The sequence below is a fragment of the Podarcis vaucheri genome (genome assembly GCF_965113315.1).
Source record: "Podarcis vaucheri genome assembly, chromosome: Z".
Lineage (NCBI taxonomy): Eukaryota > Metazoa > Chordata > Lepidosauria > Squamata > Lacertidae > Podarcis > Podarcis vaucheri.
In genome coordinates, this window is record NC_138758.1 from 38,070,064 (window position 1) to 38,086,958 (window position 16,895).

Sequence of the window (16,895 nt, forward strand, 5' to 3'; positions counted from 1 at the left end):
ATGAAACCTGAGTTTCAAGCCTGCTTGAGATGGGAACAAAAAGCACTTTACTTCCTGCTATACCATTCAAGAACCTAGATCCAGGGTGAGTATGGAGATGCAGGGAGCTTAACATTATAAGTCTGCATGGCATCTTTGAGTGTGCAAGACAGAGAAAGTTGGAAGCTAGAGGTTTCTGTCTACAGAAAGCAGATGGACAGAAGAAGCGTGTCAGTAATGGAGACGGCATCTTTTGAGTGTCATGGGAATGCTTTCATCAACTTTACTTGAAATGGCTGAAATCTTTAGATTAGCATGGCTCTGGAAAGATGGCCTCTAAGTGCTGCAGAAAACACACTAAACCAGTTCTGGCTTTCCTAAATTTAGCTATACTGTGCAGTGGCCTGAAAGACTAGATTTTCCTCTTACCTCTTCACAGGTCACCTAGGCAGCAGTATTCCTTTCAGTTTGGTATGTTACCTTCTTGAAACTGATCAATCCTCACACAACCCAATTGTGTTTATAAGCAGACCTTCTGACAACTTTATCATCCTCCTTTCGTATTCTGTGCAGGAGTGCAAGTATTTCAAGGTTCATTATTTACCATCTACTGTATTTTAAATAATGCTATAGTCATGCAGCAGGTATGTTCCAGCTGCCAACTGAAAGGTTCTTGAAGCAAAGCCAGGATACAGAGTGCTGTGAAGTACACTTGATTGATGAAAGCCTTGACAGAGCCAGCTTCTCCTTTCCTGTTTCTCCTGAGATGTATTCATGGGATGTTTCCCTGCTGTACAGAGTAGTCCAATTAGCTGTACATTGCTTGCAGTAGTCATATCATTTGTCATGCTAATCGGATTCCTCGTAAAAAGCTATTAATTACTTGTTCCTGTACTATATGAACATAGATGCAATTACTTGTGATTTTGCACGCTGGAATGCTGTTTTTCCACAGTTCTCCTTGAGCTTACTGAGCACAGGCTTGCAAATGTGGTTGCCGGAAGTGGTCAAAAATCTTCTAGGTGACTCTGTATGCCTGGGTGTCCTGTATACTAGAACACAGGAAGTTGTCTTATACTGAGTGAGACAATTGGACCATTTAGTTCAGTACTGTCCGCTCTGACTTAACAGCAGTACCTCAAGTTTCAGACTGAGGCCTCTTCAAACCTTATCTGGAGAGTGACCCTTCCGTATACAAAGCAGATCATAGAATCATAGAGTTGGAATAGACCCACAAGGGCCATCGAGTCCAACCCACAAACTACAGACCTTCCCCCAGTCAGATGCATGGGATATAAGCATGCTGCAGTTGTTGGAAAATATGGTTGGCATTTATCAATAATAATAACAATGTAGGAACCCATCTTGGACATTTTGTAGGGGAAAGAAATAAATGATTCTGAGACTTAAAAGAAATAACTCCACTGGAAGTGGTGATGATTGATGTTAGCATGAATTGAATATCTTAATCATTTTTTTAATCTAATCAGCAGATGAAAAATCAGAAGGTTTTTTGTATCGTTCTCTAATATATATTTTTCTTTTTTATTTTTCTTTATTATTTTATTTCTCTCATTCACTTTTCTCTGTTTCATTTTCCTTTTTTGGGGGGGGTGTCTCCTTTGTTTTTCTTCTTTTTTCTCTTTTCTTTGTAGACCTATGACTGGGGCCTTTATTAAGGGCCAGAGACTGTATAATCATGGGGGGGGGGGTTGATAGAAGACCCTGGGTGAGAGACAGAGAATGTTGGTCTCCCAGGTGAGAGCTGGGATGAACTGCTATCTTCTGTGGGTGGGAAGGGCTAAGAATTACTTTAAAGAGAGGACTCTGTATTCTACTTAGAATTTTTGTAGCAGCTACTTTATTGTATTATGAAAAACTTTAATAAAAATCTCATTAACAGCAAAATAGCATCAGCACCAACCAACCACATTTTACGGAGCATCAATAATAAAAACTTTAAAAGTATAATAACAACAGCATAATAATAATAAAATAATCATAATAATGTTCTCCCACCGCACTCCACAGCTTTAGCAAGCCATATATTATTTAATAGTGAAAGGCCTAGGTAAAGAGGAAAGTTTTTGCCTGGTGCCTAATGACATGTAATGACAGTGCTAGGTGAGCATCTCTGGGGAGAGCATTCCACAGTTGGGGAGCTACCATAGAAAAGGACTGTTCTCGTGTTGCCACCCTCTGAATCTCTCAGGTAGGAGAAGGTCCTCAGATGACAAAGTGCAGGTTCTGACTCAGTTTGTATGAGGAGAGGCAGTCTTTAAGGTATTGAGGTCGTGAGCTGTGTATGGCTTTATAGGTCAACACTAGGACTTTGAATCAGGCCTGGAAACTAATTGGCAGCCAGTGCAGTTGAGCCAGGATTAGTGTTATATTTTCAAACCATCTTGTTCTATTGAGCTGTCTGGCCATTGAATTTTGCACTAGCTGAAGTTTCCAAACCATCTTCAGAGTCAGCCCCACGTACAACACATAGCAGTAATCCAAAGCATTAAAAAACCCCACATTATTTGAGGTTATATATTTCAACTATTAACAGCACACTTCTTCACCATTCTTTTGTAGTATATATGAGAAAATCCTTCTTTTGCAGACTTTGTGGTACTCTAATTGATACCCTCTTTTTCTGCTGTGTGTTTTCCAGAAATATCTCCAATTTGTAAAACTTCTGCCTTAGAGTTTATGTCTTTTGTTGTAGGAGCATCAACATTCAGTCTCTTAGTGCTAGTTTCAACAAGAACATAGTCACATTCTTGTTCTTCAATTTCTTTCTGTATATGAAGGTTTTTCAGGTAGAACTATAGCTCATTAGAAAATGTAGTACATTTTCTAAAAAAAGATTAAAGTGTGACTGAAACTGCACTTAATTTTAAAACTTACAGTGTGTGTGTGTGTGTGTGTGAGAGAGAGAGAGAGAGAGAGAGAGACATAACCTTTAATCAACTCAGTAGTCTGTTTCATATATACACAAAAAACCCCAATTCTAATGTATGAATTCCCATTTTAGGGAAGTTTTTGATGTTCGATGTTTCATTATGTTTTTAATATTCTGTTGGGAGCCGCCCAGAGTGACTGGGGTGCAACCTTGTCAGATGAGCAGCATACAAATAAAATTATTATTATTATTATTACTACAACTACCACTACAAAATGATAACATTCTTCAACATATAAAATAAAAGTAAAATGCTATCAAAAATTAATAAGATGTAACAAAAGCTAATATTTATAAAACTGTACTCCACAAAGGTCAGTATTGCACTCCTCTGAGGTCTGCAGGATAGGCTGCTGTCTAGCACCAGCCCTGGGGAGGACAGCTGGATAGACATGGGTTTGTCATGTTTTGATAAAAGATTCCTCACCCCACCCCCTAGAAGGAAGAGAGGTTTCTACTAGGGGTTGTGTTTAACCTGAGCTATAGAAGAAACTGCTGAGAAGTCCTTAATGGTTTTATTTAAAGTGAATTTGGGCGGTTGGGGTGGGGACAGAGAAAACTATGTCCAACTTATTTGGGTGGAGCTTTTAATGACACCAAATGATAAAGAGTCTCACTTCATAACATGACTACTTTATCCCGATGCAGTAGTTAAGATAAGGAAGTGTTAAGAAGTCTATACAGTGGTACATCTGGTTATGACCTTAATTCGTTCTGGAGGTCCATTCTTAACCTGAAACTTTTCTTAACCTGAGGTACCACTTCAGCTAATGGGGCCTCCCGCTGGTGCCATGCGATTTCTGTTTTCATCCTGAGGTAAAGTTCTTAACCCAAGGTACTGAAGGAATGGGTTTCCCAAACCCAAAACTGACTGTACAGGCATTTTTAAACTGCACCAAAATCCCCATTTCTCCTTAGCTAAAATGCATAAACTTTAGCTGTTGAGCAAATGCAAAACAAGAACACAGCTCTCTCCTTATCAGTTTGACGGCAAGACTGGCCTTGACTTTACCAGTAGAACAGACACAGACATATCTTATGTTCTGACCACAAATGACGGGGAGACCCAAGTCTGGGACTAACGCCAGAGCATGTTCTCGGAAGTAGTGACCTTTTGCTCCAAGATAGGAGTAGGAACAGGAATATCCTTTTATGGTCAGGAGTGCAGGAAGGAAATCCCTTTTATGGTTGAGAGTACCAGAGCAGGAACATATGTGATGTCAACCTGCATACATAGGCTGACGTGGTTGGAAGGAGGGAGAGGGTGCCTGGAGGATATATATACTGCATGAAACTTGTCATTTCTTTGGACTTGCTGTGGACTCACCACGCAAGTGCCTTCTGCTATCCGGAGAGCAGAATAAACTCTTTCTTTGAACCAACTCGGTGTCATTTTGACTTCCTTCCTCCTGTCACGGAGCAACGCAGACCCAATCGGTGAACTCCAATAAGGCTACAGTACTACTTCCGGGTTAGCCGAGTCTGTAACCCGAGGTGTTTGTAACCCGAGGTACCACTGCATTGATATGAATATGTATATGTATATTCATACTTCCTGGAGGTTTTGAGTTGAAGGGTTGATTTAGAATTCTGAACTCAGATTTTTTTTGGGGGGTAGGGGGAATAATAATAGTAGTAGTAGTAGTAGGAATAATAATAGTAGTAGTAGTAGTAGGAATAGTAGTAGTAGTAATAATAATAATAATAATAATAATAATAATAATAATAATAATAATAATAATTTTATTTATACCCCGCTCTCCCTGGCCAGAGCCAGGCTCAGGGTGGCTAACACCAGTAAAATTACAGTAAAAACATAATAGGGGGAAAAATTGCTGCAGTGCGTAGCAAGAGTGAGGGAAAGCATATTAAAAAAAAATTCACTGGAGAATATGCCTAAATATTAGTATACAAATATTTGTTTCTTAATTCCTTCAAGGCAAACTATCACCTTTCTCCTGTGTTTATGGTCTGCTTTATTGCATATATAGTATTTTTGTTGGAGGTGACATGAATAACAGCTGCCAAAACTTATTGTTGACTGTGAAACAAGGTCTGTTTTGAAAAACAGACAGTTTAATAAACAACAAGTTTTAACAGGGAAGTATGTGTTCCTAAAATCCCATTACCACTTACAGCTGACAATCTTAGATGGGGAGTTTTTTCCTCTCAAGTTATTTCTCTAAAAGAATGAATATCAATTGTCAGTAAACACACAGAAAATAGTTAAAGGCTCAGACAAGTTTCTGGTAATTACTGTAAAGCAGATTTATGTTTTCCTGGATAACCACTTTTTACATTCTCATATCCATATTGCTGTATTGCTTTATTATTATAGCATTTGCTGTGCTGATAGCAATAAGTTGAGTTGTGGGATCCTGGAAGAGAAGTTAATGATGGACAGAGAAGAGCAGAAATGTTGAGATTATTACACATAAGCCTGATTCAGATGAATGCTTGCAACTTCATAAAATATGAATTATGAAACCATGAGCAAGTGTTGGGGCCGAGGTCTCCTACTACCCCCTTGTATTCCAATTTTGGCATGAAGATCATGGCTCTTTTTAAGCCAAATTTGCCTATTCTGTCTGAATCAGGGAGCTCTTGTTTAATGTCATTGATCTAACAAACCAGAAAAATCCAAAGCCAGAATGTTGGAACAGGAAGAGAGGGCCCTTTGTTCAGTCCCTTGTTCGTGAATCTCTAAATTTAAAGCAATCTTTAAAAAATTCAACACCATATATGGCTCAATGCCTGTGATCAGGAACTAATCTTAAAGGGAAAAACAAACAAACTGTTCAGGTTCTGATTGGATGTATGATCACAAAATGTGATGATATGCATGTGGAGTTATAAAATGGTGAGAATGGAATAAACCCTCAGGAACTAATCTAGTCCCCTCCCTCTGTATGCTGTTTTTGATTTTAGTTGTTGGTAGTTTATTTTTTAATTTTCCTTGTGTTTTTTTACATGTTCCTTTTGAATCATTTGTCAGGATACAAATAAAAACAAAAAGTTGACAACAGACCTAGACAGCTTTTCTGCCTTTGCATAGAGGAAGCCATTTTAAGAGAAGTGCGCACACCAGGCAGCCTGGAGTGGGAAGAGCAAAGAATTACAATTTTGCAGTATTTGTGCTGGAACATTTAATCATGAGAATTTAAGCCATTTATGGAGAAACTCCAAAATGCTGGGGGGTGTTTTAGATGGGGCTACCCCTTTTATCTGATTGTTCTCTCAGGCGGAATGCAACACCAAGCCTCTACCCACAAGGAGGTGAGGCATGTTTTGCCTCAATCTCAGTCTAACCATCCCAGGTGATTTTGAGCAAGCTGCCTCACACATAGAATCTTCAGAAGAAGAATTCGACCTAGGCTGGCAAAAGAAGCGGGAAGCTCAAAAAGCATCTATAAAGCACCACTTTGAATGCATCAAAATGAATTATATTGCTGGACTCGGTAGAGGGCGCTGCCTTGGCAGCCAGCAGGCCCCTTAACTCTTTAAAGAAAGAAAACTTTTGCTAAGTACGCTGTATATCTCACAAGTTAAAAGAGATTTACCGTATATACTGTATTTTTCCATGTATAATACAGTGGTACCTCGGGTCAAGTACTTAATTCGTTCTGGAAAAGTGGTATAATACCGACAAAAACAGAGTGGCTTGCCAAATTATTGGAGTATTACAATATATCCAAAACAATGGAAGAAATTGGAAGGATTTCAAAAGAAAAGATCGATAGGGACTGGAAGGTGTTTAAAAGATACTTGCAAAATCATATCGAAAAATCAGAACTCCTATTAGAATAAACAAGTTCCGTTTCAAATACTGAAATATCAAATAAGATGGAAAACAATGTGTAATAGAAAAAGAAGTATGAAATTAGGGTAAAGGTGTGTAAAAGAAAGTAATAGAAGTGGAAAGAAATTGTAATTGAGTAGATTGGAAGTCAAACACAAAGGTGGGGTGAAGGGTTGGTGGATGGTGATGGGGAAAGGAACTATTTGTGGGATTGAGTGTAAGTATGTTTGAATATTTTTAAGGATTGTATGAAATGTATGAAATGCATGTTTGTATATGTGTATTAATGATGAATTCAAATTTCTAATAAAAAAAATTGCACAGAGGCAGAAAAAAAAGTACTTAATTCGTTCTGGAGGTCCGTTCTTAACCTGAAACTGTTCTTAAACTAAAACACCACTTTAGCTAATGGGGCCTGCCGCTGCGCCACTGGAGCACGATTTCTGTTCTCATCCTGAAGCAAAGTTCTTAACCCGAGGTACTATTTCTGGGTTAGCGGAGTCTGTAAGCTGAAGCGTATGTAACCAGAAGAGTATGTAACCAGAGGTACCACTGTATGATATTTCCCCCAAATTTTTTAAGTTTAAAATTGGGAGTCGTCTTATACACAGACTGTTGCAATTAAATATGTAAATAAATACATGCCACCATCCATATTCCTTCCCCCCAGCCTCCCTTCACTATTGGCCTCATGACAAACCCTGGTCTGGTACTCCCCCCCCCCAGCAGCCTCCACTCTGGACATCCACTCGGTTCCCTCAGCCGCCCCCTGGGTAGCCAGACCCCGCTTTCCCCAAGCGCACTCCCTCAGACAGCTCTGGCAGTCGCAGCTCCTCAATCAGCATTCACATCTGCCAGCGCTCGTGGAGTAAATACGGTACACACTGTATATATCGAGACAAAAGTGCAACACGCAGGTGGGAGAACTGGAGCTGCAGCTACAGTGGCCTTACACTGAGATGACAGGAGCAGCCGCCATTACACAGATTGCCTCACTGTTTGATGTTTAAATATATGGTACTAAATATACAGGTGTTTTGAATATTTTATAAAATATCAATATTTATTTTATTTTTTAATTTGGGGCTCAAAAAGTAGGAGTTGTCTTATACATGAGGGCGTCTTATACATGGAAAAATACGGCACTTAATGAATCTTATAAGCACAGGATGAGTGAAAGACACAGATTTAAAATTTCAGTGGCCCCTTATATGGCATTTGAAACATGGAATGGTGTTAAGTATTGAAGGGGATCTCGTTCCCCTTCTAAACGATTCTCAAAAGTAGTTTTCACCATGGCAGCATATGCCGCTACACTCCATTAGATGCTTACTATTACCGTTGTTCTTGACGCAAACTGCATTGTTTGCCTGCATGCTGCCATATGCAACAACAATTCAATAATGAATAATGGATGATACTGGAAAAATAAAGATACTCAGATTAAATGTCAACAGGTTAAATTCTCCTGTTAAAAGATGCAGGGTACAAATGTCACTCAAGAGGGGAAAACCACTGATTATATGCTTGCAAGAGATGCACTGCAAAAGACAATTAGATGCGCTGCTGTGCCTGAAAGGCCTTGCCATCTAGATCTCTTCAACAGGGTTATCATCTCTCCTCTTGTTCCTATCTGCTCTCATGCAGCATTTAGAGAAGCGGGAAATAGCCTGGACTGGAGTGGATGGGTACAAGCTGGTTTATATAGACCGTGAGATCTTTCTGAGAAAGGCATCTCCTTACAGAGAGAGCAGATCTTGGCCAAACTTCCTACCCTTAATTGTTCTTGATTTCACTTTGGCCGATTGATGAGCTTCTTACCAAACTCTTGCAAGTTGCACCTCAAGCAAATAGAAAACTGACTGAGATAGAAAGCATTGTTATTAGTACTCCACCATCCTCTAGCGCAGAGGTTTTCAACCTGTTTGAGTGCACAGCTCCCTTGACCAACTACATTCTCCCTGCAGCTCCCCTGTACTAAGTTTGCTGCATGGCTCTATACCTATTTGCTCAGACTTCTTCAACTGAGTTGCATGAGGTTCACTCATACTGTACAACAGATTGCAGCTTTTTTTAAAGTCAATTGTAGGGAAGCAATAAATAAATAAATAAATACATTTTGCAATCCACAAGAGCTCCTTGCAAGATAGAAGGTGGATGGAGAGGTCAGACAGCAGTTTGCGCCAAGCAGGGGCTTTTTTGGAAACAGCTACCGTATTATGTGGCAATGGTCCTGTCAGCCTGTTTTCCTCTGTTCACAATAGTCATACCAGAATCTGATTCCCCTAATTGCATGTTTATGTGGTGCAAAGTGGTCCCACTTGCCATTTTGGAGCTCTGGATTTCCAAATATTTCCATCATTTGGTAATTAACTAAATTCAAAATTTTAATTATAGCTTTAGTTTTTAGATGAATCCAGCCAGGCTTGCAGCAGTGGGTGCTGATGATGTAGGTTACGAGTACTATATGAGGAGATAATTTTCTGTAGGTGCCCCTTTCTCCAATGTTAGATTTGATGACCTGGGAAGGGCCTTTCCTGTAGTAGCACCCTATTTAGGTGAGGCTTCCTCCAGAAATATTTGGTGCCATTTCTTCTGTTTTCATGGTACCAAGTTAAAACTTTCACTCTACCAAGCCTTTGATGGATAAATGTTTTTGTTAGTCTTGCTGCTTTTCCCTTTTTATATGACATTTCTTTGATATTTGGATCTGATGGTTCTGTTGGTTGAAAACTGCCTTGAAGACTGAAGAGCAGGAACATGGAGTATGACTCTCTTTAACTAAATGAATAAAGATAATTTTGTTGGCTGCTATAAAGTTTAGAAATGGCAAGATGTCGATGTCTCTGTACGAGCAGATGTTAATACAGCTTGATTTTAAAAAGAAAAACCTGATAGAAAATGTGTCATTTTTAGGAATATGAATCAGGTTAACTTTGAATATTTAAAATTTTGACGTGTGAGCTTTTAACAATTCAGTTTGGGGCTAGTTTTATTTTTTTTACCAAGGTACTGTTTTAAAAGGCCCTTAGCAGGATACCCTAAGGACTGCCTGATCCCTTATAGTCCTGCCTGATCATGGAAAGTCATACTTAGTGGTCCCTCATGACTAATACCCATCATGAACCTTCTGTTCAGTACTGTGGGAGCAATTTTTTGGAACTCCCTTCCAAGTGAGGTCCAACAGGCCTGCTTGGTGTTGATTTTCCAGCACCTGCTGAAGACTCTTTTAAGAACATAAGTAGGGCCTGCTGGATAAAGCCAGTGGTCCAACTAGTCCAGCATCCAGTTCTCACTGGCCAACCAGATGCCTACGGGTAACCTGTAAGCAGGAGTTGAACAAAAAAGCACTCTCCATTTGTGGATTTCAGCAAACTTTTTTGCAGAAGCATTCCTGCCTCTACTTTTTTTAGGCAGAGCATAGCCACCATTTATTACCACAGGCATTTTAACTGAAGTCTAATTCTATCATTTTAACCAATTTCTACCTTATCTATATGTAACATATTTCTTGTAGTCCGCTTCCAGACTATTCTAGTTAACTAATATATATAAATTGTTTAAATAAACAGGCGTTGTGTAAGATCTAAGTGGAACCAAAAGGCAGTACTCTGGCAGCTGCATCTGGTGATGCTGGGACAGAGTTGACTCTGGGGAACCTTCAGTTTGTAAAGCATGCATTCCAGCACCGAGAAGAAACCGGTTTTTTTTTTAAAATGCCATTAATTCAAATATTTTTTTTTTGTAATATGGAGCTGTGCAGAGAGGTTTCAGTCTTCAAAACGCACGTTCTTGGCTGATAGTCACATCTGGGAGAGGCTTTCACAGCATGAGAATTCGTTGAAGATCCTTTCACTGCTTCTCCAAGCATGAAGTGTCATTTTGCAAGAGGTGGCAGAGATCACTGCTTTAATAACTATTGTTAATTCATGTCACTGGAAAACCTGCTGCAGAGCCACACTTGCAAACATGCTTGTGCTTGCTTAAGAGGCACTGTTTGAATTAAATTCTTTATTTTCACCCTAGGAATAATAAACTATATCTACAGTTTTCAAATCAGCATTATGAGAATTGTGACAGTTTTGTTTATGGCCCATTTTTAGTACCAGATGCAGTAGGTGCTGTTTGGGGCATCAGTTCATCCTCTTCCGTGAGCATTGCATTGCTTCTCCTTGCCCACCAGGAATCATAGTATGTTGTAAATAAAATAATATTCCTAATAGAAACAAGTTTGCCATTAAAACACCTTGGCACTGAGAATGGTAGTAAGTGGCAATAGGTCTCCTGCATGCATTTATAAGGATAGGAAGCTCCCTTATATTAGACCATTCATCCCTCTAGCTCACTCTTTGTCTATGTTGACTGGCAGTGGCTTTCCAGGGCTTCAAACAAGGGCTGATTCCCAGCCCTACCTAGAGATGCTGGGGATCTTTTTGTATGCAAACCAGTTCCTCTAATGCTGAGCAAGTCCTCTACAGCACTTCCCCTATTCAGAAGTCTTCAGTATTTTTAACATATGTATATAGATGTTATTGTAAGAAAGTACCTACTCATACTAGAGATGCCTTCACTAGATGTCAGAAGCTGGAGGCTCATGACCAACTTGTCCTGCTGAGAGGTGCCATTGGCCCTCTAATATCTAACCCAGAAGCAAAAGTGAGGCAGGGAAAATGGAATTTTGTGGAAAACAAACTTGCTTGAGAGGCTGCTCTATGTTTACATGGTGTAATATAGAATAGCTGCACGTTAATGAAACTGAGCAATCCTATTTGTTACTACAGTGGTACCTCGGGTTACATACGCTTCAGGTTACGCACACTTCAGGTTACAGACTCCGCTAACCCAGAAATAGTACCTCGGGTTAAGAAGTTTGCTTCAGGATGAGAACAGAAATTGTGCTCCGGCGGCGCGGCGGCAGCAGGAGGCCCCATTAGCTAAAGTGGTGCTTCAGGTTAAGAACAGTTTCAGGTTAAGAACGGACCTCCGGAACGAATTAAATACTTAACCTGAGGTACCACTGTATAACAAGTAGTACAGTGTGTACCCCCAGCAGCAAGGTAGGCACAATTGTTTTCCTTAGCACATATATTTGGGGAGGCACATCTTCAAAAGAACACCGGAGATACATCAGGTTGTCATTGTTAGGATATTGATGTTCCGTTCCACCTAAACAGACGTGTGGAGCTGTTGTATGTCACATGTCTGTTAAATTTCAATTCAGTAGGTAAGGACATGACATGTTAAGACTGAATCTTCAGTTGAACTTATAAAGTATCCATGTCCAAAGACGGGGCAACATGAACCTTCATGCACAATGGAAGTCTTTGGCAGAACAGGGAGTAGAACCCTATTGAAGAATTCTCCTTCCTGCAAGTTTACAGTCATGTGAAAATCAGAGTTGGGTCACCCTCACAGTCACATTCCTGCTTCTCCACACCTGGGAGCACATCAGTAGAGGAGAGTTTACAAGTATAAGCTTCCTCTGTGATTCTTACTCAACAAGTATAAGTTTCCCCTGTGATGTGGAACCAGGTGCTGTAATTCATTTGGGGAGGAGGGGAGCTTATATGCCCCCATGCATAGACAATCAGAGCATGATAGTGGGGGGTGCTCCACTCTCCTGTTCATTTGAGGGGGAACAGCCATATTAGGTGATAGAAATTGACGGTTCCTATTAAGATACAGTGGTACCTCAGGTTAAGTACTTAATTCGTTCCGGAGGTCCGTACTTAACCTGAAACTGTTCTTAACCTGAAGCCCCACTTTAGCTAATGGGGCCTCCTGCTGCTGCTGCGCTGCCGGAGCCCGATTTCTGTTCTTATCCTGAAGCAAAGTTCTTAACTTGAAGCACTATTTCTGGGTTACCGGAGTCTGTAACCTGAAGCGTATGTAACCCGAGGTGCCACTGTACATGTAATTCTGGCTAAGATGCCCATTTCTTAACTGGTGAAAATAATTGTCCTGAATGTAACAGTAAAATTTGGACAGAGTTTGCAATTCTGGTTTGAAGGGCAAACACAAACCATTATTGGCAGCTTGGATGGAATGGGAAGTGATAGTTTGGTGCTGAAGAGAAAGTAGTTCATTGAACCTGTGCAATTGAGAGTAGAGGGGAAAAGGGAGTATGTGAGGCCCTAAGATACTTTAGAAGATTAAATACTAAGACTGTTGTATTTTAAATCCACTGACATTTTCTTTATGTGTTCCCTTTCTAATAAATATGTGCTTTAAATACTTGACTAATTCTTGGCAATATATGATGTTCAACCATTCACATGACCAACCCTGTGCTTCGTGACAGTAATTGGCACTGTCTTCTTCTCTCTCCTATAAAGCAAAATAAAAGTTTGATACATATATATATTCGATTCTTAGGTTTTGTATGTGGAGTGAAAAATGAACAGCATGTATTTTACACACTGTGTGGGAGAAACGCTATTTAAACGGTGCCTGAGCTACTAAACATAACACTAACATTGGATCACTGGATCTAATCCAGTTTATTTTAAAAGGTCATACTGAAGAACTAAGCCATCTGTCCAGTGTAGAACTGAAAGGCATTTAAAGTGTTGCCTTTCTGCATTCTCTTTGGGGACAAGTTTATATGTGAGAAAGAGGGGGAGAGATGCCATGTTACCTGTTTACAAAGCTGCAGCTTCTGAAATAGTCCTTAACTTTTGATTCCTCATCTTTCTCTGTACTACTCCCAACCCTCCACAAAATGAATTGGTGGATTCTACACTTTGGCCAAATATAAGCCTTCTGAAGCACCTTCTGCCTGCTAGGTGGTGCCATTCACGTAAAAGCTATCCTATCAGGTATTTTTAAGCTAGATAGATAGGGCATCCAGTTCTGCTCTGCATTAATGGAGGCAGCCCCCATGACAGCGGGAGATCGTTGGCGAAGGAAAAACAAGGATGATAGAGGGTAATTATCCTTGCAAATTCCCCCCAGGGACATGGGGAACGGACTTCACTCACAGTTTGTCTCGGTACTTGGCTCTCACTCTGGCATGGAATGCGTGGGGCACGGAGGCGCTGAGTGCAAAGGCACTTCACCTGCTGAAAACCCTCCAATGTTGCTATTAAGAAGCAGAGGTTCTGCTGTTATTTAGAGCTTAATTGGACTAAAATACAGGCATTTGCTAGAAGAGATGAGATCACAAACTGCGGAACAAACCAACTGCAAGGACTTTAAAGTTTGAACTTCAGAAAAGACTTCATTAAGAGCAAAGGACAGTGAGGGGGAAAGGAGCCTACAGTTTCTTTGTTTAAAGTTTTATTCTCTACATTTATGATTCGGCAACCCTCCTCTGAATGTTAGTTCAAATTATATTTGTACAAGCAAGGATGGAAGAAATTGGATTATAAATATGGAGTATAACATCAAACGGAACTGATGGGTAAAAAGGGGGGGAAGCTCTATTTTGCAAAAGGTTTACGATGGAAACTTAGAGCTGACTCTTCCCCATCCTTTATTATTTACGAAGTGAACTGAATAACGCTAAGAGGACTTGGAATTGAATTTAATTGGAAGTATAATTGCTCATATATCTTCAGTTGGAAGGAAGGATGAAAGGAGTCTGTCAACTGCCAAGGAACTGATAAGGTTCTTTATAGAGTCATCTGCATTTCGACAGACCACTCTTCTTCCCAGGAAAAATGGTGACAACAGGTAGTATTTACTGGGGCAGGGTGACTTTTACAGCTGTTGTTAAAGTTGCAAAACAATGAAGCATAGGACAGAGTGATCGAGAAATCTCTGGAACAACAATGGGATATCAACTCCGCCCAAGGCGTGATGGATAACAGCAACAACCGGGAGAAAGAAAGACATAACATCTTACAAGCACAGGGAGAAACACCATGGACAGAATAATTGCCCCACACAGGAAGAACAAGGATATAGTCACTTGTAGTTTTATAAATCATTTAATGTGTCATCATGAATAGAAGTTATTAATATTGCAGTTGTTTTATGAGGGATTATTATTATGACTCGAATGTAATTGAAATTAATAAGATTTTGGAATGGAGAAATAAAGAAAATCATCAAATCTAGCACACCGGGGGCCACTTTATATAAATTATATAATTCAGTATTTGAACAATTGGTATTAATAATTGTATTATAAATTGGTCTTATTATGAGGCTATTATTGGACTGTAATTGAAAACTAATAAAAATTATTATTAAAAATAGATGATAGATAGATAGATATAGACAGACACACTGCTTGAAAAACTGGTGACTTCTGCAAAAATTCTTCACCTTGCTAAGTATGATTTTAATTATTTTTAATGGCAAAATTTAAGAATTAAAGCATGGGTTATAATACTAAGACGTAATCTTGGGATCCTCTAGGCTTCTGAAGGAGTTAGCTGGCTGGCTGGCTAGCCGGCTGCCTTCCTGTGAATTTTGTGATTAATGGAGTGTTATGATAGCAGGATAAACTTGCCAGCCCTTAAAATGAACACTAAATTAGGGCCAAAAATGTGTATGTTTCCTGGCACAGCATTCCTGGAGGATTACTGTTTTGGGAAAGATACCCACAAGTCTTCTCATCTCTTCATTTTATTTTACACCTTTTAACTAGGAGTTAGATTACTAGGAGCTGATTGGACAGGTGCTAAAATATTCTGTTGAGGAGCATTGCTATATGTGCACAATGATAATTTGTGTGTCAAGGCATGTAGCTCAGAAAGATGAGACACACTGTTCCCATCCATTACTGGGCCAAATGTTTTACCTGAATTTTGATTCAAGGGCCAATCCAGATAACTTAAATGTGTATATAGGCAACAGCTAAATAATGTGTGTCTGAATGATGCACATGAGCACAATGCCAAACCTGGAAGTGACCTTAAAAATGTCACTAAACAGGGCGGAATGGAGGCGGGGTGGGGACGGGGAAGGCCACACTTATATGTAGTCTGCCAATGTGCAGGGCCTGAGAACAGAACCCCTGTGCAAAGCAAAGTGATCATTGACTGTACATTAAAAAATGTCTTACACATTGCAATACAGTTGTCCATGGACTGTACCCACTGTTGGACCAATTCAGAGTAGACCATTTTAAAAATAAATTTAAAAAGACACAGGGAACTTAGGCCTGTTAGTTTCAGTGGGTCTGCAGTGAGTAGAACTAAGTTGAATATAACCCCTGTTTTGAAAGCAGCTTTGCAAGCAGGTTTGACCACAAGATTGCTTAGAGAATCTTGATTGGTCAGAACAGCATATGGTGGGGGTGGCTTTCAGAGATGCACATCATGAAGAGCTGCCACTTTTGTTGGTTTCTACATAGGAACTACAGGTGTGCAGTAGCATATCACAATCTAGAAGAGCAGTGCTAAAGAACAGAGAGGGAATATGAGAAGAAAGGGGCTATAGCATCTAGATCAAGGGAAGTAATAGTGCCACTGTATTCTGCTCTGGTCAGACCTCACCTGGAGTACTGTGTCCAGTTCTGGGCACCACAGTTCAAGAAGGACACTGACAAATTGGAACGTGTCCAGAGGAGGGCAACCAAAATGGTCAAAGGCCTGGAAACGATGCCTTATGAGGAACGGCTATGGGAGCTGGGCATGTTTAGCCTGGAGAAGAGGAGGTTAAGGGGTGATATTATAGCCATGTTCAAATATATAAAAGGATGTCACATAGAGGAGGGAGAAAGGTTGTTTTCTGCTGCTCCAGAGAAGTGGACACGGAGCAATGGATCCAAACTACAAGAAAGAAGATTCCACCTAAACGTTAGGAAGAACTTCCTGACAGTGAGAGCTGTTTGACAGTGGAATTTGCTGCCAAGGAGTGTGGTGGAGTCTCCTACTTTGGAGGTCTTTAAGCAGAGGCTTGACAACCATATGTCAGGAGTGCTCTGATGGTGTTTCCTGCTTGGCAGGGGGTTGGACTCGATGGCCCTTGTGGTCTCTTCCAACTCTGTGATTCTATTCTATGATTCTATATAAGGAATGTTCCAGGGAAGGAGAGGAAAGAATATTTGTGCTTTTTTATTTCATGTGGTACAGGCAAAACCTAAAAAGTAGCTGGCAAAGTAAAAAAATGTGTTGGGAATTTGTATGACTCAGTTTAAAAAATGCAAGGGTATTGATGAGAGGATCTTGATAGAGCTGTTAAAGAGTAGAGATAGCTTTCATTTATGCACCC

At 40.0% G+C, this 16,895-nt stretch overlaps 1 protein-coding gene across 7 annotated transcripts in view; it reads left to right on the forward strand.

Annotated features, from left to right (window-relative positions):
* Nucleotides 1-16,895, forward strand: part of MED27 (mediator complex subunit 27) — a 185,970-nt gene that overhangs the window by 105,348 nt on the left and 63,727 nt on the right. The window lies entirely within an intron of this gene.